This window comes from Stenella coeruleoalba (assembly GCF_951394435.1).
Source record: "Stenella coeruleoalba genome assembly, chromosome: X".
Classification (NCBI taxonomy): Eukaryota; Metazoa; Chordata; class Mammalia; order Artiodactyla; family Delphinidae; genus Stenella; species Stenella coeruleoalba.
Genome location: NC_137152.1, coordinates 21,152,684 through 21,171,566, shown reverse-complemented (window position 1 = coordinate 21,171,566; position 18,883 = coordinate 21,152,684). Strand labels below are relative to the sequence as shown.

Genomic DNA, 18,883 nt, shown 5'->3' with positions numbered 1-18,883 from the left:
TATATCTCAATAAAACTGAAAGAAGAAAACAAATGAGATATAAAATTTTTTTTGATTATTTTTCAATAAAAAAACTATAGCACATCCTTCTGGGTTATCAGATACTGACCCTGTCAGTTTTCTTTGAGCTATTTCCTACCTCTTTGTGAATTGCAAGTAACTGATAGATATGAAAATTCTGTCTTGTCTGATAGAGATTTAAGTGACTTTCTCTCCCACTGTGGAAAAACCATTTTTGGCATCTACCTGTAAACTGGAATGAACCCTACTACCTTGTCCAAACTGTCAACCTGTACCAAATTTTTCAATCTTGCAGTTACTTTCAATATCTGGCTATATCCCTCCAAACTAACATTTCCAGGTTTTCTCTCTTTCTCTTACCCTGGAATCACCAAGAACTAAAACTTGACTACCAGATCCTTATAGTGACTCTAGGTGGCCTAATTGCTGGCTTTTTCTCCGGGATCTGAAAGAGCAATGTTTAGCTAAAGCCAGACCAACTTGATATATACCTTGAAGGATTCATCACTGTAGTAGACTATGCATGGCCTGATCTCTTCCTGGAGAAGTGTGTGGGTCACTAAGAAGTTCTGGTGAAATGCTAAGGCAATGCATGTCCTTATAAAAGAGGTAACAAAGACTGTTGACAACATCACCAAAAACTCAATGACCAGACATTTTCCGTAGCTTGGCCAAGAGGAGTAGGACGACTCTGAGCTCACTTCCTCTCATGGGCAGACCAAAATTACAACTATTTACAGAGAAACTACTTATGAGAAAGATCAGAATCTAGCAGAGAAGATCTTCTACAACTAAAGATATAAAGAAGGAACCACAACAAGACAGGTAGGAGGGGCAGAGTAGCAGTATACTCAAATGCATACCCCAGGGTGGGCAACCCACAAACAAGAGGATAATTACAGTTGCAGAAGTTCTCCCCAAGGAGCAATGGGTATGAGCCCCACATCAGGATCTCTAGTCCAAGGGTCCTGCAAAGGGACATAAGCCCCCAGAAAGTTTGCCACTGCAGGCCAGTGGGGCTTACTTTCGGGAGACCCAGAGGGCTGTGGGAAATCAAGGTTCCATTCCTAAAGGGCACACACAAAATCTTACATGCTCCAGAACCCAGGGCAGAAGCAGTAATTTGGAAGGAGCCTGGATAAGACCCACCTACTCATCTTGGAGAGCCTCCTGGAGAGGTGGGAGGCAACCGGAGATCACAATGGGGACACAGACATTGGCAGCAGCCATTTTCAGAAGCTCATTATACCACATGGACACTGATGCTGCCAAGAACCATTTTGGAATCCTTCATCTAGCTTATTAGCACCAGGACCCAGCCCTACTCACTAGCTTGTCTGTACCAGTAACTGGATGCCTCAGGCCAAGAAAGTAGCCTGTGGGGAGACAAAGGCCCACCCACCAGCAGGCAGACTGTCTTAAGAACTCCTGAGCCCACAGTGGCCCCAGGACATGGCCCTAGCTACCAGAGGGCCCAGGACATGGCCCTAGCTACCAGAGGCCCCAGGACATGGCCCTAGCTACCAGAGGGCCCAGGACCTGGTCCCACACACAACTGCACAGGTGCTATTCCTGGGACCCCTGGGGCCTTGCAGCCTGAGACTCCCAGGACCCAGCTCTGCCCAAAAGTGGGCAGACACCAGCCCCAGGACCCCCTGAGTCCTAGCTTCACCAACACACCAACTCTGGGAAGCCCAGGGTCCTGCAGCCAGAGACCCTGGGATGTGGCTCTACCTGTCAGTGAGCTGACATTAGCCTCAAGGTCCCCTGGGCCTTTTTCCCACCCATCAGAGGGCCAGTACTAGCCCCAAGACCAGCCTCACACATGAGTGGGCAGGTACCAGCCCCAGGACCCCTTGGGCATCAGCCCAACCCACCAGCAGGCTGGCAGCTCAGGGATACCTTGGGGCCCTCAGTCAGCCATACCAGGATCCAGTTCCATTTACCATTGGGCCAATATCAGCTCCAGAACACCCTGGGCCTCAGCCCCACCCACCAGAGATTCAACACTAGCTCTGGGACCCCTAGGCCCTGCAGCCAGAGACCTCAGGACCTGTATCTGCCTGACAGAGGGCTGGCACTAGCCCCAGGACCTGGATGCACCCACTAATGGGAGTGCACCAACTCCAGGATCCCTGGGGCCACAACCCCACCCATGATCACACAGACACTAGCCTCAGGGTCACTGCAGCTCCACAGCCTGCATTTTCAAGACCAGCCAACATACCAGCAAGTTGGCATAGCCCTAGGACCACCTGGCCCTGGCCCTGCCTGCCAGCATGCCAGTACCAGCTCTGGGACTCCTTGGGTCCCTCAGTCAGCATCACTGAGAGCCAGTTCCACGCACCAGTGGGCTGACCCAAGATTCGGGACCCCCAGGGCCCTGAAGCCTGAGACCTTGGGACCCAGATCCACCCAACCAGTAAGCTGGCACTAACCCCAGAACCCCCTGGGACCTGGTCCTGCCCACCAGCAGGCCAGCACCAGCCCTGGAACCACCCAGGCTCCAACCTCACGTACCAGCAGGCCAACACCAGCTCTAAGATACCTTTGACTCCTCAGCCTGTCACTCTGGGATCCAGCCACTCACCAGTGGGCCAATACCAGCTTTGAGACACCCCAGAATCCACAGCTAACCATGTCAGGAACCAGCCATACCCACTGGAAGGCCAATACTAGATCTGGGAACCCCAGTCCCATAACCATCCACCCCAGAACTCAGCTCTGCCCACCAGTGAGCCAGCTGTAACCCTTGGAGCCCCCAGGGTTCTGTGGCCAGTTGCCTCATGACTCAGCCACGCCAACCAGTGGCTGGCAGTCTCCACACAAGGCAGGGCCTGGCAAACAACTGGACAGGGGTCCAACCACACCTACTAGACTACTCACAGTAGTCAACCCATAACAGTAGAAAGCCCCATGCAGTCCACATAGGGGGAAACCCCCTGGAGCATATAGGTCTGGTGACCAGAGGGGAGTACACTGCTGCAATGAATAGGATGTCTTCTATAAAAGGCTACTTCTCCAAGGTAGCAGAATGTAACCAATCTGCTAGATACGTAGAAATAAAAACAGCAAATTAGGCAAAATGAAGAGACAGAGGAACATATTCCACATGAAGGAACAAGATAAAACCCCAGAAAAAGAACTAAGTGAAGCAGAGATAGGCAATCTACCCAAAAAGAGTTCAAGGTAATGACTGTAAAGATGATCAAAGAACTTGGGAGAAGAATGCTTGAGCAGAGGGAGAAGTTAGAATTTTTTAACAGAGTTAGAAAATATCTGGAACAAACAAACAAACAGAGATGAAGAATATAATAACTGAAATGAAAAATACACTAGAAGGAATTAACAGTAGATTAAATGATACAGAGGAATGGATCAACAAGCTGGAAGACAGAGCAGTGGAAATCACTAATGCTGAACAGAAAAAAAGAAAAAAGAATAAAAAAGCTTTCAGCTATTACGTTAAAGGAAACAGATATCAAGGTCTAGGAAGCACAAAGAGCCCTAAACAGGATCAACTCAAAGAGGATCACAGCAAGACACACTGTAATAAAATGGCAGAAATTAAAGATAAAGAGAAAATACTAAAAGCAGCAGGGGAAAAGCAACAAGTTACATTCAAGGGGACTCCCATATGGCTATCATCTGACTTTTCAGCAGCAACTCTGCAGACCAGAAGGGAGTGACACAATACATTTATAGTGATGAAAGGGAAAACCTACAACCATATGAGGCAAGGTTTTCATTCAGATTTGATGGAGAGATAAAAAGTTTTACAGACATGCAATAGTTGAAAGAGTTTAGCACCAACAAACCACCTTTACAAGAAATGTTAAAGGGACTTCTCTAAGTGAAAAGGAAAAGGCCACAAAGGAAACATGAAAATTACAAAAGGAAAAAGCTCATTGGTAAAAGGAAATTAACAGTAAAGGTAGTAAATCAACCATGTACAAACCTAGTAGGAAGGTGAAAAGACAAAAGTAGTAAAATTATGTATATCCAAAATAAGTAGTTAAGGAATACACAAAACAAAAAGTTACAAAATATAATGTCAAAAACAGTAATTGTGGAGAGAGGGTACTAAAAATGCAGGGTTGTTAAACTGTGTTTGAAATTAAGAGAGCAGCAACTTAAAATAATCATATATGTTTGTATGTGTGTATACATGTAAAAAAACTATATATAAACCTCATGATAACCACAAACTATAAATCTATAATACATACACATAAAAAAAGGAAAAATTAATCCAAACATAACACTTAAGGTAGTCATCAAATCATGATGGAAGAGAGCAAAAGAAGAAGAAAGGAGCAAGAAAGAACTACAAAAATTACCACCAAATAATTAACAAAATGGCAATAAGTATATACCTAACAATAATTACTTTAAATGTAAACAGAGTAAATGCTCTAATCAAAAGACATAGAGTGGCTGAATGGACACAAAAACCGGACCCATACATATGCAGCCTACAAGAGACTCATTTCAGATCTAAAGACACACACAGACTGAAAGTGAGGGGATAGCAAAAGGTATTTCATGCAAATGTAAACCAAAAGAAAGCCAGGGTAGCAGTACTTATATCAGACAAAATAGACCTTAAAACAAAGACTGTTACAAGAGATGAAGAAGGACATTACATAATGATCAAGACATCAATCTAAGAAGAAGATATAATAATTTTAAGTATGTATGTATCCAACACAGGAGCACCTAAATAACTAAAGCAAATATTAACAGACATAAAGGGAGAAATTTACAGTAACACAGTAAGAGTAGGGGACTTTAATCCCACTTACATCACTGGACAGATCATCCAGACAAAAAATCAATAAGGAAACACTGGCCTTAAATGACACATTCGACCAAACGGTCATAGATATATAAAGAACATTATATCCAAAGGCAGCAGAATACACATTCTTTTCAAGTGCACATGGAACATTCAGGACAGATCACATGCCAGACCGCAAAACAAGACTGAGTAAATGTAAGTATTTTGAAAAAAAAGTATCTTTTTTGATCACAATGCTATGAGACTAGAAGTCACCTACAAGAAAAAAAAAAAAAACCCTGCAAAATACACAAATACCTGGAAGCTAAACAATATGCTACTAAACAACAAATGGATCACTGAGGAAATCAAAGAATAAATAAAAAGATACCTGGAGACAAATGAAAACAAAAACACAATGATCCAAAATCTATGGAATGCAGCAAAAGAAGTTCTAAGAGGGAAGTTTTTAGCAATACAAGCCTACTTCAGGAAACAAGAAAAATCTCAAATAACCAACCTAACCTTATACCTAAAGGAACTAGAAAAAGAAAACAAACAAAACCCAAAGTTAGTAGAAGGAAAGAAATCAAAAATATCAGAGCAGAAACAAACTAAGAACAATAGAAAAGATCAGTGAAACTAAGAGCTGGTTCTTTGAAAAGATAAACAAAATTGTTAAACCTTTAGCTAGGCTCATCAAGAAAGAGAGGACCCAAATCAATAAATCATAAATGAAAAGGAAGTTACAAATGACAACACAGAAATACAAAGGATCCTAAGAGCTTACTATGAACAACTATGTGCTAATAAAATGGACAACCTAGGAGAAATGGACAAACTCCTAGAAGTATACAATCTCCTAAGACTGAAACAGGAAGAAAGAGAAAATGTGAGCAGACCAGTTACCAGAAATTTTATCAGTAATTAAAAGAAAAAAAAAACTCTCAATAAACAAAAGTCCAGGAACAGATTAATTCTGCCAAACATTTAGAGAAAAGTGAATTTTGCCAAAAATTTAGAGAAAAGTTAATACCTATTTTTCTCAAACTATTCCAAAAAATTTCAGAGGAAGTAACACTTCCAGACTCAGCCTCTGATGCCAGCATCACCTTGATACCAAAACCAGTCAAAGATATCACAAGAAAAGAACATTATAGGCCAATAACACTAATGAACAAAGATGCAAAAATCCTCAACAAAACATGAGCAAACCAAACTCAATAATACATTTAAAAAAATCATACACTATGATCAAGTGAGATTTATCAGAGGAATGCAAATCAATCAATGTGATACACCATATTAACAAACTGAAGATTAAAAAATCATGTGATCATCTCAACAGATGCAGGAAAAGCTTTTAACAAAAATCAATATCCATTTATAATAAAAACTCTACACAAAGCAGATATAGAGGGAACACATCTCAATATAATAAGGGGCACACATGATAAGCCTACATCTAACATCATAATCAACTGTGAAGTGCTGAATACATTTCCTTTAAGATCAGGAACAAGACAAGGATGCCTACTCTTGCCACTTTTATTCAACATGGTATTGGAAGTCCTAGCCACAGCAATCAGACAAGCAAAAGAAATAAAAGGAATTGGAAAGGAAGAAGTAAAACTGTTTACAGATGGCATGATTCTATACACAGAACATCCTCAAGACACCACCAAAAAACTATGAGAGCTCATCAATGAATTTGGTAAAGTTGCAGGATACAAAACTAACATACAGAAATCTGTTGCATTTCTATACACTAACAACGAACTATCAGAAGGAGAAACTTACCCATTTACCACTGCATCTAAAAGAATAAAATACCTAAGAATAAATCTAACTGAGGAGGTAAAACACTTGTACTTGGAAAACTATAAGACACTGATGAAAGAAATTGAAGACAATACAAACAGAATGAAAGATATACTGTGTTCATATATTGGAAGAATTAATATTGTTAAAATGACCATACTACCCAAGGCAATATACAGACTCAGTGCAATCCCTATCAAAATACCAAAGGCATTTTTCACAGAACTAGAACAAATAATTAAAAAATTTGTATGGAAAGATGAAACACCCTGAATAGCCAAACAATCTTGGAAAAAAACCAAAAACACAAAGAACAGAACTGGAGGTGTCATATTTCCTGGCTTCAGACTATACTAAAAAGCTACAGTAATCAAAACTGTATGGTCCTGGCACATATACAGACACATAAATCAATGGAATAGAATAGAGAGCCCAGAAAAAAACCCACACACATATGTTCAATTAATCTACCACAAAGGAAGCAAGAATATACAATGGAGAAAAGACAGCCTCTTCAATATGTGGTGCTGGAAAAACTGGACAGTACATGTAAAAGAATGAGATTAGAACATTTTCTCACACCATATACAAAAATAAACTCAAAATGGATTAAAGACATAAATGTAAGATGTGAATCCATAAAACTCCTAGACGAGAACATAGGCAAAACACTCTTTGACATAAATTATAGCAGTATTTTTTTGGATCTGTCTCCTAAGGCAAAAGAAATAAAAGCAAAAATAAACAAACGAGGCCTAGCTAAACTTAAAAGCTTTTGCACAGTAAAGGAAACCATTGATAAAATGAAAAGAATGGGAGAAAATATATGCAAATAATATGACCAATAAAGGGTTAATATCCAAAATATATAAACAGCTCATACAACTCAATATCAAACAAATGAACAACCTTGATTAAAAAATGAGCAGAAGACCTACACAGACATTTTTCCAAAGAAGGCATACAGATGGCCAACAGGCACATGAATGGATGCTCAACATTGCTAATCATCAGAGAAATGCAAATCAAAACCACAATGATATCTCACCTCAAACCTGTCAGAAGGGCTATCATCAAAAAGACCACAAATAACAAATATTGGCAAGGTTGTGGAGGAAAGGGAACCCTTGTACAGTGTTCGTGGGAATGTAAATTGGTGCGGCCACTGTGGAGAACAGTAAGGAGGTTCCTCAAAAACCTAAAAATAGAGTTGCCATATGATTCTGCAATCCCACTCCTGGGCATACATTCCCACAAAACTATAATTCAAAAAGATAAATGCACCCAATGGCATTGCAGCACTATTCACAATAGCCAAGACATGGAAACAACATAAATGTCCAGTGACAGATGAATGGATAAAGAAGATGTGGTACATATATACAACGGAATACTACTCAGCCATAAAAAAGAACAAAATAATACAATTTGCAGCAACATGGATGGACCTAGAAATTATCATAGTAAGTGAAGTAAGTCAGAAAGAGAAAGACAAACACCATATGATATCACTTATATATGTGGAATCTAAAAAATAAAACAAATTAATGAATATTAAAAAAAAGAAACAGACTCACACATACAGAGAACAAACTAGTGGTTACCACTGGGGACAGGGAAGGGGGGAGGGGCATAGAGACACAAACTACTATGTATAAAATAAACAAACAACAAGGATATATTGTACAGCACAAGGAATATAGCCAATATTTTATAATAACTTTTTTTTTTTTTTTTTTTTGCGGTACGCTGGCCTCTCACTGTTGTGGCCTCTCCCGTTGCGGAGCACAGGCTCCGGATGCACAGGCTCAGCGGCCATGGCTCACGGGCCTAGCCGCTCCGCGGCATGTGGGATCTTCCCGGACCGGGGCACGAACCCGTGTCCCCTGCATCGGCAGGCGGACTCTCCACCACCGCGCCACCAGGGAAGCCCTATAATAACTTTAAATGGAGTACAATCTACTAAAATTTTGATTCACTATGTGGTACACCTGAAATTAGTATAATATTGTAAATCAATTATACCACAATAAAAAAAAATAAAAACAACAAGAAAAAAAGTCAATGACCAATGTTACATAATCGAAAGATTTTCATCCACTGACCTCCTGGAATTCACTGGCCTGGATACCTTTAGTGCTTGATTCATGGCTCTTTAATATGACCTTTTATAATATTTATCTTTTGCATTTTGGGCATTGCTTTTTTCAGATGGCTCATCTTTCAGACCCTAAAACAACTGACCTCTGCCAGATGGTCCAACAGATGGTTCTAGTGGTCCTCCAGGGACAACACCGAGAAAACTCTGATCCTGAGGAGTATTTCAGTTAGCCATCACCTACTTTAGATTAGCCTTATCTCTGCATTGTTCAACGGCAGTAACACTGAGCCTTTCTTGAACAAGAGAAGGGACTGACAAGATGGATCAAACGTTTTGCTTGACACAGCTTTAGACTGGTTAGCCTAGGACAGCTAGGCCCTAAACTTTATTTGAACTTCCTAACTACAACTTGTTTGTTCCCTTTAGGCCCAAACCTCTGACTCAGGTGCTTAAGCACAAATAAACATTTCCTGCCTCAACCTTTCCTTCAGTGCAATATTTGATATAGTTGTTAAGTTGCAGGCCCTCCTGCTTGCAGTTTTTAGCATCCTCCTTCCTCCTTCCACAGCCACCTATTCCATGCTCTGAGTATACAACAGCTTTGCTTGCCCACCCCTTTCCTAAGTTGTTTCTGGCTTAGGCTTCAAACATCTCCCAGTGCAATTGCTCCTCTCCCCCTATGGCAACAGTCACTCAATAGTGTCCTTACTAATGTCCATACGTGCATTTTTTTTTCCTGTATAGGGCTTTCCAGTCACCAGCCTGCCTGCGTCCAGGGAAAACAAGCACCCTTCCAGTCACCTTGCATGCCCCTCCCCCCAACCCCGGGGTGCTAGGGCTCTCTGGTTACCAGGAACTGGCCTGCCCCCATTCTGGGGTCTAAGGCTTTTCCTTTTGGCCACCATCCTTACCGCGTGCTGGTGCCCCGGGGTTCCTTCCAGTCACCAACCTGCCCACGTGGTATGGAACCTAGGGCCTTATCAGCAACCATCCTTGCCACACACTGATGCAGTGGGGTCCGTTCCAATCACTGGTCCGACCCTGAGCTCAGGACCCGGTTTCCCTTTCAGAGACTGTACAGCCTATGCAGTGAGGACCCTGGGGACCCCTCATGCCACCACCAAGCCCGCCCACTGTGGCACCCAGGCCCTTCCAGCCATTTACCTGCTTGACTGCTGCAGCACCTTCCAGTCACCGTTCGGACCTCGCGCAATTGACCCACTGGTCTTCCGGCCACTTCCGGCCTTTGAGCTGGTGCCCCCGGGGGCTCTTCCGATCACACGCGTGCCGACCCACAAGGGTTCCGGAAGCTCTGCAGTCACCAGCCTGCCCGTGCTCTGGCCACTGGGGACTCTTGCGCGGGTCTCCTCACGCGCTGGGGACCCAGCCAGTCCCAGAGGCAGCGACGGCCTGTTCCAGTGACCTGATTGCAGTGGTGGATGGAAGGCCTGTTACCAGGTCTGGAGAGTGGGTGAGGGGAAAGATAGAACAATGTACTGCCTTGGGCTAGCAGAGAGGGGCCAACGTTTTAAAAGATGTACTAGCCGTTTATAAAAGGCTTAATTCATATGGTATAAAAAGACTTCTCTCAGTTTTTCTCCCAACCTTTTAGGAGACAAGTTAAAATTCTTTTTGTGCTACATCGAGGCTTCTAGACCTAAAGAGGTTGCTGACACTGAATAAAAAAATAGAGTTAGAAATCACAGGTCTTATTTATTTTTATTTTTGCTTGCGCCTGGCTGCATGAGGGATCTTATTTCCCCCACCAGGGATGGAACCCATGCCCCCTGCAGTGGAAGTGGGGAGTCTTGGACCACCAGGGAAGTCCCTCACAGGTCTTATTAAGTGAACTTCTTGTTAAAAAAAAATCTTAAAAAAACACATGTTTTCTGGCATGACTTTCGGAAATGGAATCTTTAGGCCACCACCAGAATAGACACCAGGAGCAACACAGGACTACATTTATTTGGTGGGTTAGAAGGGTGGAGCAAAAGGTCTTGGAAAGGAAGAAAGGAAAGAATTCATATTTAGAGGATATTTTCATGTTATAGCCATTGTTCTGTGTATGCATTTTATTTCCCTTCTGTATACATAGTTGATAAGGTGATGCCCTTTTTTGAAATATCTAATCTTTCTTCATGTTCCAAATTTTCTGAGAGGCACAAACTATGTTAAAAGTAGAGGTAGTAAAAGAACATATTTTGTTACTATTTTATTAAAATTTGTATGAAGTCTTATCTTTTGGTTACAAAATGACTAAACCTCCTCTTTGAGCTGCATTTTGTTTTGCTCTGTTTATAGTCCATAACGGACGAATAAATCCCAGCTTGCAACATCTAGTATCCAGATGTTTAAGAATTGTACGAATTCTTAGTTGTATGAATAAAATTAGCCCATTTGTGTACTTTATATTTAAACTCATAGGAAATCTTGTCCTCCGTAAAATACTTTTGGAAATGAATTTGAATTTGTTCAGCTGCCTCTGAGCAGTATACTTGTCTATACTTGTCCACTGTATTAGTGGTATAGAGGAGGAGGTGAGGAGGACATAGTTGAGGTCCAGGAAGGTCACAGTGAGCAGTCACCTTGGACCATTATCATTTTGTTACATGTGCATTTTTGTTTAATGGTACTGTGTATAAAGTGGACAAATAAGTTCTTATTTTAGATAGATAACTTTTCTAGAGATTTAGAAATGCCCAGTGTATTTAAAGTAGTGATAGTAAAATAAGACTTTTGAATAGCTGTGAAAATATTGATGGGAAATATTTTCTTTGGAAATGTAATTGCTAAAGCACTTCTGTGAGCAGTATACTATCAGCTTTTGAGCATTGGGTTGAAGGACATTGGAAGAGAGAATTGCAAAGGCAAGATATTAATCCTCACTATTGTGTGTATAGTTGACTATGTTATGCCCTTCTATGAAATATCTAGTCTTTCTACATGTTCTGAGATGCACAAAGTATGTTAAAAGTAGAAATAGTAAAGTGACACACTTCATTAATATGTGGGGGTTTTTTTGGTTAAAATTTGCATGAACTCTGTTAAGGGAAGGGAATGGCTAAACCTTCTCTTTGAGCAGTACCTACTGTACTTAGGTACTGGGTCAGGCAAAGAGGGAGGAGAAGACTGATGTATGTGTGCATACTATATGAATACATTGTAAAACAACTCAATAGAAACACCTTCTACATATTATTTTAATAGTATAGACCTAATAATTCTCTTATAAGCATTAAACTTATTGTACTCCTTTGCTTTGTGTTTCATTTCAAATTGAACATTAAGGGAATGCACTATTTTAATTGTATCTCTGCCAATATTTGTTTATCCAGAGGCTTGTCATTTTTGTCATTTAAGCAATATTTGCATGTCTATCCTGATTGAATTGGTGTATTATATTCTCGGTTATCCAAATAATCATGGCCTTTGGGCTTTCAACTGGTAAATATCTTTATATGTGAAAAAGAATGATGCATACTATATGATCTCAAGCACAAAACCATGTGTCACTGTGTAAATGTACAGACACACACACACACACACACACACACACACACACAGGACTAGAAGTTCAAGTCAAACTGTAAACTCCTTGTGATTATGGATGTTTCTTTATGTCCTTTGCTTGTTGGGTTCTATAATGCACATATCAACTTTTAAAAGTTGGGGGGGGCAATGTTACTTTTTTAAAAAATCCAGTAGATATTGCTGTTTTTACTTCTTAAATCTAATGCTCTTGAATAGAACTAGTAGTCCATCTTAACATTTGTCACCAACTTAATGGCCTTATTTCTCTGACTAAAGGCTTATGGGACTCTCTGTTGTTTAGTCATTTCACTAGGATATATATTAGCACTAATATTTCTTATGAATTGTCTTGGTACACAGTGAACACTCAGACTGAGTAGCTCGTCTTTTTTATTATAGAAAAATTCCCTTACGTCATATTCTTAAAATATTTATTTTCTATTCCATGTATTCATTTTGTTTTTCAGGCCACCCGCTACCCTCTCTTTACTTTCTCTGTGACTTTTACCAATTCTTACTTTTTGGTCACTGATTCACTTCTTGGCAGCTTTGTTTTTGCTCTTCACTGCTTTGACATGCATTTTAAATTTCTATCTTTTCTCCTCTGTTTAATTCCTTAATTTTGGAAGTGCCCTTTTTATCTTATTCTGTTTTTACATTATCTTATAACTCATAGTCTCATTTTCATAGTGGTAGTTTTCTTTTTAATTTCCTTGAAACTATGAAGGGTTGTTTAAACTTTTACCTTTTATATTCTTTTCCTTTCTTTTTTTTTTTTTTCTTTTTTAAAAGAATACTTCTAGGGTGAGTTCCACTCCTCTGTCTCTCTTTTTCCTAATTTCTTCTGCCTTCCTGCCTTCCTTCCTTCTCCCTTCATCCTCTCTCTGGAGAATCCTCTACTTCTTCCTCCTCCTCCCGCTGCTTCTTCATCCTCCCTTCTCCTTTTATAATTTTACATAGTTCCCAATTTTATTTCCCCTACTTATCCATGAATCAGCATATGGATATTTCTTTGAGGGAATACATGTATACAGTTATTTTTATTTATTTATTTATTTATTTTTGCGGTACGCAGGCCTCTCACTGTTGTGGCCTCTCCCGCTGCGGAGCACAGGCTCTGGACGTGCAGGCTCAGTGGCCATGGCTCACGGACCCAGCCGCTCCGCGGCATGTGGGATCTTCCCGGACCGGGGCATGAACCCGTGTCCTCTGCATCGGCAGGCGGACTCTCAACCACTGCACCACCAGGGAAGCCCTACAGTTATTTTTAAATGCTAGCTTGGGGAATTCTCTCTGGGCCCACTCCTGGCACCAAAATGGTGTAATAGGTTTCACTTTGGCTTTCTTCACTATCTACATGGATACTGGATGAATTTTCATCTTAGACCATGAGCTGAGGAGCTGAAAACAAATGGATAGAAAAAAATGTTATGGCTTGGTTAAACTTCTAGTGCAGGCTTAGAATTTCTCTTCAATCATTTCACACATTTTATCTTTCTCATTGCACTAGGTTCCGTGGGAAGACTTTCTGCCTAAGTTCTATGAGGAGGCATTGTCATGCCAAAAATATGCTTTTTATATTGGGATATATTAGTAATTTTTTTCTTTTTTGTTTACTCATTTACTTACTCCTCTATGCCTTCCTTTCTAAAAGTGGAGCTTTAGAATTTCATTGCCAATATAAACCAAATTGTTAAATTACATTCTCTAAGCTTGGAACCTAAGTTTTAAACTCCTTCCATAGTTTTAGAGCTGATTACATACTCTCTTATTTTAGCTTCTTTTCATTCTCTTCAGTTGTTTTTCAAGAAAAAGTTGCTTTGTGCTTTCATGTATACCATTTCCCCCAGTTATGTATTTGTCAGCAAATGTTACTATATGCAGTGTAATAAGAGCTACATTTATAGAATGCCTACAATATGTCAGGCACAGATCTTTGCATAATTCTATTTTAGGAGACAGATAACTTTTCACATTTTTCAGAGGAAGAAAAGGCTCAGAGAGATTTAAAAATTATCCTACTTGTAGACCTACTGCCCAAGATTTATCTCAGTTTGTTTGTTTAAAGCTGGTGGGGTTTTTTAACTATATGTTTTGTTTGGTTTGCATAATTGTTATGATACACTACCTGCAGCCAGAAACAAAGATCAAAAGTGTAATGTTTGCTTGACTTTAGAATTATGGTCCAAAGGCCATGTATAACATCATCAGTAATATCAGTTCTCTATGTTTTGTTCTCAAAACTTGCTAATACATTTGGATTATACCTGTTCACTATGTATGCTCTCTACCTCAAATGATCATTAGATTTTTGAAGGCAGACATATCTTTCTATAGAACATAAAACAGTGCCCCACATCTGAGTCCTTCAAAGAGTAATGTTGCCTAACTGACATGAAAACTCCAGAATGAATCCTTGATGATGCACTGAAGGCAGCCTAAAAGGGCTTTTATCCAATGTAAATGTTTAAGCCTATCTCTCAAGAGGTAGGGAGCAAATATATATTGTAGCCCTCCCTAATTCACTCTGTAGCTGTATCAAATAGAGATAGTCACAAAAATATGGGAAAATTGTTACCTCCATGACTTAATTTTATTTCTATAATTAACTTTATAGTTTTAATTAATTAAAATGTTAAAGGTGAAGTGATTATGAAATGCATAATACAAAATATGCAGTTTGGTCTAGAGCATACTAATTAAGCATTTCTCTTCTTTCCAGTGGAAAGCCCTAGAATAAACAATTTACATAATAGCAAAGACCTGCCTTCATTTTTGGCCTGAATCATGGGATGGCAGTATGAGCACAGATTCTCTATCACTTGGGCATTAGCAACATATTTCTCATTCTAAATGAAGATGTTTAAGGGATATCCTATTGTAACAAAAATATTTTGGTGGCTCTAATATCAACAATTTATATTTCTATAGGTAATATTATTTTGAATATTTGCTAAATGTATTTTTTGCTATTTTTAATTAGTACCAGTTAATTTTGTAAAATTAATATTTTTAAGTTAAATTAAGCTGGATCTCTTTAGATTTATTATGAAGAAACTGTTTCCTTGCCCTGTTACAATTCTGAAATGCTGGCCACCATTTATGAGTAAAATAAATAAAATCTTGACAAATCTCATTAGTTTGCCTATTAAGATAGCTCTGGTTTGATGGATAAGAACAATAATACATCTAAAAGGCATTCTTGCAGTGGCTGTCGATCTGAAAGGAAACTACATTGTTATCAACATGAATAGTTCTCCGTGATGTGCAGTTCAACAAAATCATCCTTGGTATGAATGTTGTAGGTTTGAAAATTAATAATGTAAAAATGTGTTCCAAAAACCAATGATTGACACATTAAAAATTAAGTGCCAACTAATCTTTTTTCTTTGTAACTTTCCCCATTACACTCTCCTGTTCTTATCACAGTACTTTCCACATATTCAATAGCTGTGGCATTTTAAATTATTGTATGTGATAATTTAATTATAATTTTTCCAGTGTATGTTTACTTAACTGCTTTGACTTTTCTATGAAGAACCCATTCATAATATGAAGAATGTGAAAGCTGGATGTTAAATGGAACTATTTTAATCTTATTTGTGTCTGAGGCCACAGGATATTAAGTAGCAATAACCTCCTATTCCCAAATTAGGAGAAGACCATCTCTGCAGGGCTTGTAAAGGAGGTATGTAAATGCCAACTTGCTTACCAGCTTCAGTGTATAAAAACAAGTAGAGGTTGCAGAAGCAGGGGTACTAGAGAGAGAATTTCATGGGGTAAGGCATTTTTTTCTTTCCCCTAATGGTAGGACCGAAGCTCTGAAGCTCAAATTTTCAGCAGGGAGTTAGATAGTGGTGGAGAAGCAGGGAAAGTTCTTCTTCTCTTCTCCCTCCCAAGAAAACCTCATTGATTTCTGCCCATGGCTGTTTCCCACTATTCATGGAACTGGAATTTGAGCCATTTTATACTAAAAGAAAAGAATAACATCTAAAAATGGGGTATTCCATAGGAGGAGATACATACGTTAAATTTAAAGGACTGGAGATTAAACACTGAATCCCTTAATTGGCAGCCAGAAGAGACAAAGTGTTCAAAATAAAAGATTCACCATTATCTTTCTCACCAAGACACTGGCGGATCCTCAGAACCCAAAACTGCCCAGTTCTGCTTGACCAAATATTCACAATTGGCCATTTCTTACCCTCCAATTTGTCTTGACCAAACTTTAGTTAGGCTTATCTCCTTCCTACAGTCCGCTGAGCGCAGCTTGCTCCAAAGCCTTAGGAAGCACTAAAAAAATGGAACTGTTCCCCTACCCCACACTTATCAGCTTCTCCTGGGAATCAGATGACCACAGGGAGACCCTTTTCCAATGAAACCCCACCGGTCATTTCTCCTTGCTTGTCCAGAGTCCCCTTAAAAGATTACGCTTGTCTCTGCTTACCCCTCCTTTACACTGTGGAAGAAGAACTTGCTCTGTTTGATTTTGAAACCCAGATTTCTGAGATTGCAGAGCTCTCACAACTGCAATTGTAATTCCTTCTAATTAAAATCGCTCCCTATCTAAGTTCGGATTTGTTTATATTTGACATACTTTTTTTTTAACATCTTTTTTGGAGTATAATTGCTTTACAATGGTGTGTTAGTTTCTGCTTTATAACAAAGTGAATGAGTTATACATACATACATGTTCCCATATCTCTTCCCTCTTGCGTCTCCCTCCCTCCCACCCTCCCTATCCCACGCCTCTAGGTGGTCACAAACCACCGAGCTGATCTCCCTGTGCTATGGGGCTGCTTCCCACTAGCTATCTATTCTACGTTTGGTAGTGTATATATGTCCATGCCACTCTCTCACTTTGTCACAGCTTACCCTTCCTCCTCCCCGTATCCTCAAGTCCATCCTCTAGTAGGTCTGCATCTCCATTCCCATCTTACTCCTAGGTTCTTCATGACCTTTTTTTAAATTTCCATAGATTCCATATATATGTGTTAGCATACGGTATTTGTTTTTCTCTTTCTGACTTACTTCACTCTGTATGACAGACTCTAGGTCCATCCACCTCACTACGAATAACTCAACTTCATTTCTTTTGATGGCTGAGTAATATTCCATTGTATATATGTGCCACATCTTCCTTATCCATTCATCTATTGATGGACACTTAGGTTGCTTCCATGTCCTGGCTATTGTAAATAGAGCTGCAATGAACATTTTGGTACATGACTCTTTTTGAATTATGGTTTTCTTAGGGTATATGCCCAGGAGTGGGATTGCTGGGTCATATGGTAGTTCAATTTGTAGTTTTTTAAGGAACCTCCATACTGTTCTCCATAGTGGCTGTATCAATTCACATTCCCACCAACAGTGCAAGAGGGTTCCCTTTTCTCCACACCCTCTCCAGCATTTATTGTTTCTAGATTTTTTGATGATGGCCATTCTGACTGGTGTGAGATGATATCTCATTGTAGTTTTGATTTGCATTTCTCTAATGATTAATGATGTTGAACATTCTTTCATGTCTTTGTTGGCAGTCTGTATATCTTCTTTGGAGAAATGTCTGTTTAGGTCTTCTGCCCATTTTTGGATTGGGTTGTTTGTGTCTTTGTTATTGAGCTGCATGAGCTGCTTATAAATTTTGGAGATTAATCCTTTGTCAGTTGCTTCATCTGCAAATAGTTTCTCCCATTCTGAGGGTTGTCTTTTGGTCTTGTTTATGGTCTCCTTTGCTGTGCAAAAGCTTTTAAGCTTCATTAGGTCCCATTTGTTTATTTTTGTTTTTATTTCCATTTCTCTAGGAGGTGGGTCAAAAAGGATCCTGCTGTGATTTATGTCACAGAGTGTTCTGCCTAAGTTTTCCTCTAAGAGTTTGATAGTTTCTGGCCTTACATTTAGGTCTTTAATCCATGTTGAGCTTATTTTTGTGTATGGTGTTAGGGAGTGTTTTAATTTGGTAAAGTAGCAGGGTACAAAATTAATGCACAGAAATCTCTGGCATTCCTATACACTAATGATGAAATATCTGAAAGTGAAATCAAGAAAACTCTCCCATTTACCATTGCAACAAAAATAATAAAATATCTAGGAATAAACCTACCTAAGGAGACAAAAGACCTGTATGCAGAAAATTATAAGACACTGATGAAAGAAATTAAAGATGATACAAATAGATGGAGAGATATACCATGTTCTTGGATTGGAAGAATCAACATTGTGAAAATGACTCTACTACCCAAAGCAATCTACAGATTCAATGCAATCCCTATCAAACTACCACTGGCATTTTTCACAGAACTAGAACAAAAGAATCTCACAATTTGTATGGAAACACAAAAGACCCCGAATAGCCAAAGCAATCTTGAGAATGAAAAACGGAGCTGGAGGAATCAGGCTCCCTGACTTCAGACTATACTAGAAAGCTACAGTAATCAAGACAGTATGGTAATGGCACAAAAACAGAAAGATAGATCAATGGAACAGCATAGAAAGCCCAGAGATAAACCCACGCACATATGGTCACCTTATCTTTGATAAAGGAGGCAAGAATGTACAGTGGAAAAAGGACAGCCTCTTCAATAAGTGGTACTGGGAAAACTGGACAGCTACATGTAAAAGTATGAGATTAG

General features: G+C 39.5%; 1 long non-coding RNA gene across 1 annotated transcript in view; it reads right to left on the bottom strand.

The window, feature by feature from the left end:
- Positions 1-10,163, bottom strand: part of LOC307180824 — a 137,953-nt gene extending 127,790 nt beyond the window's left edge. Inside the window, exon 1 of the long non-coding RNA XR_013825789.1 lies at positions 9,888-10,163. This is a non-coding gene — a long non-coding RNA (uncharacterized lncRNA). The remainder of the gene's footprint in view (positions 1-9,887) is intronic.
- Between the last annotated feature and the right edge of the window lie 8,720 nt (positions 10,164-18,883).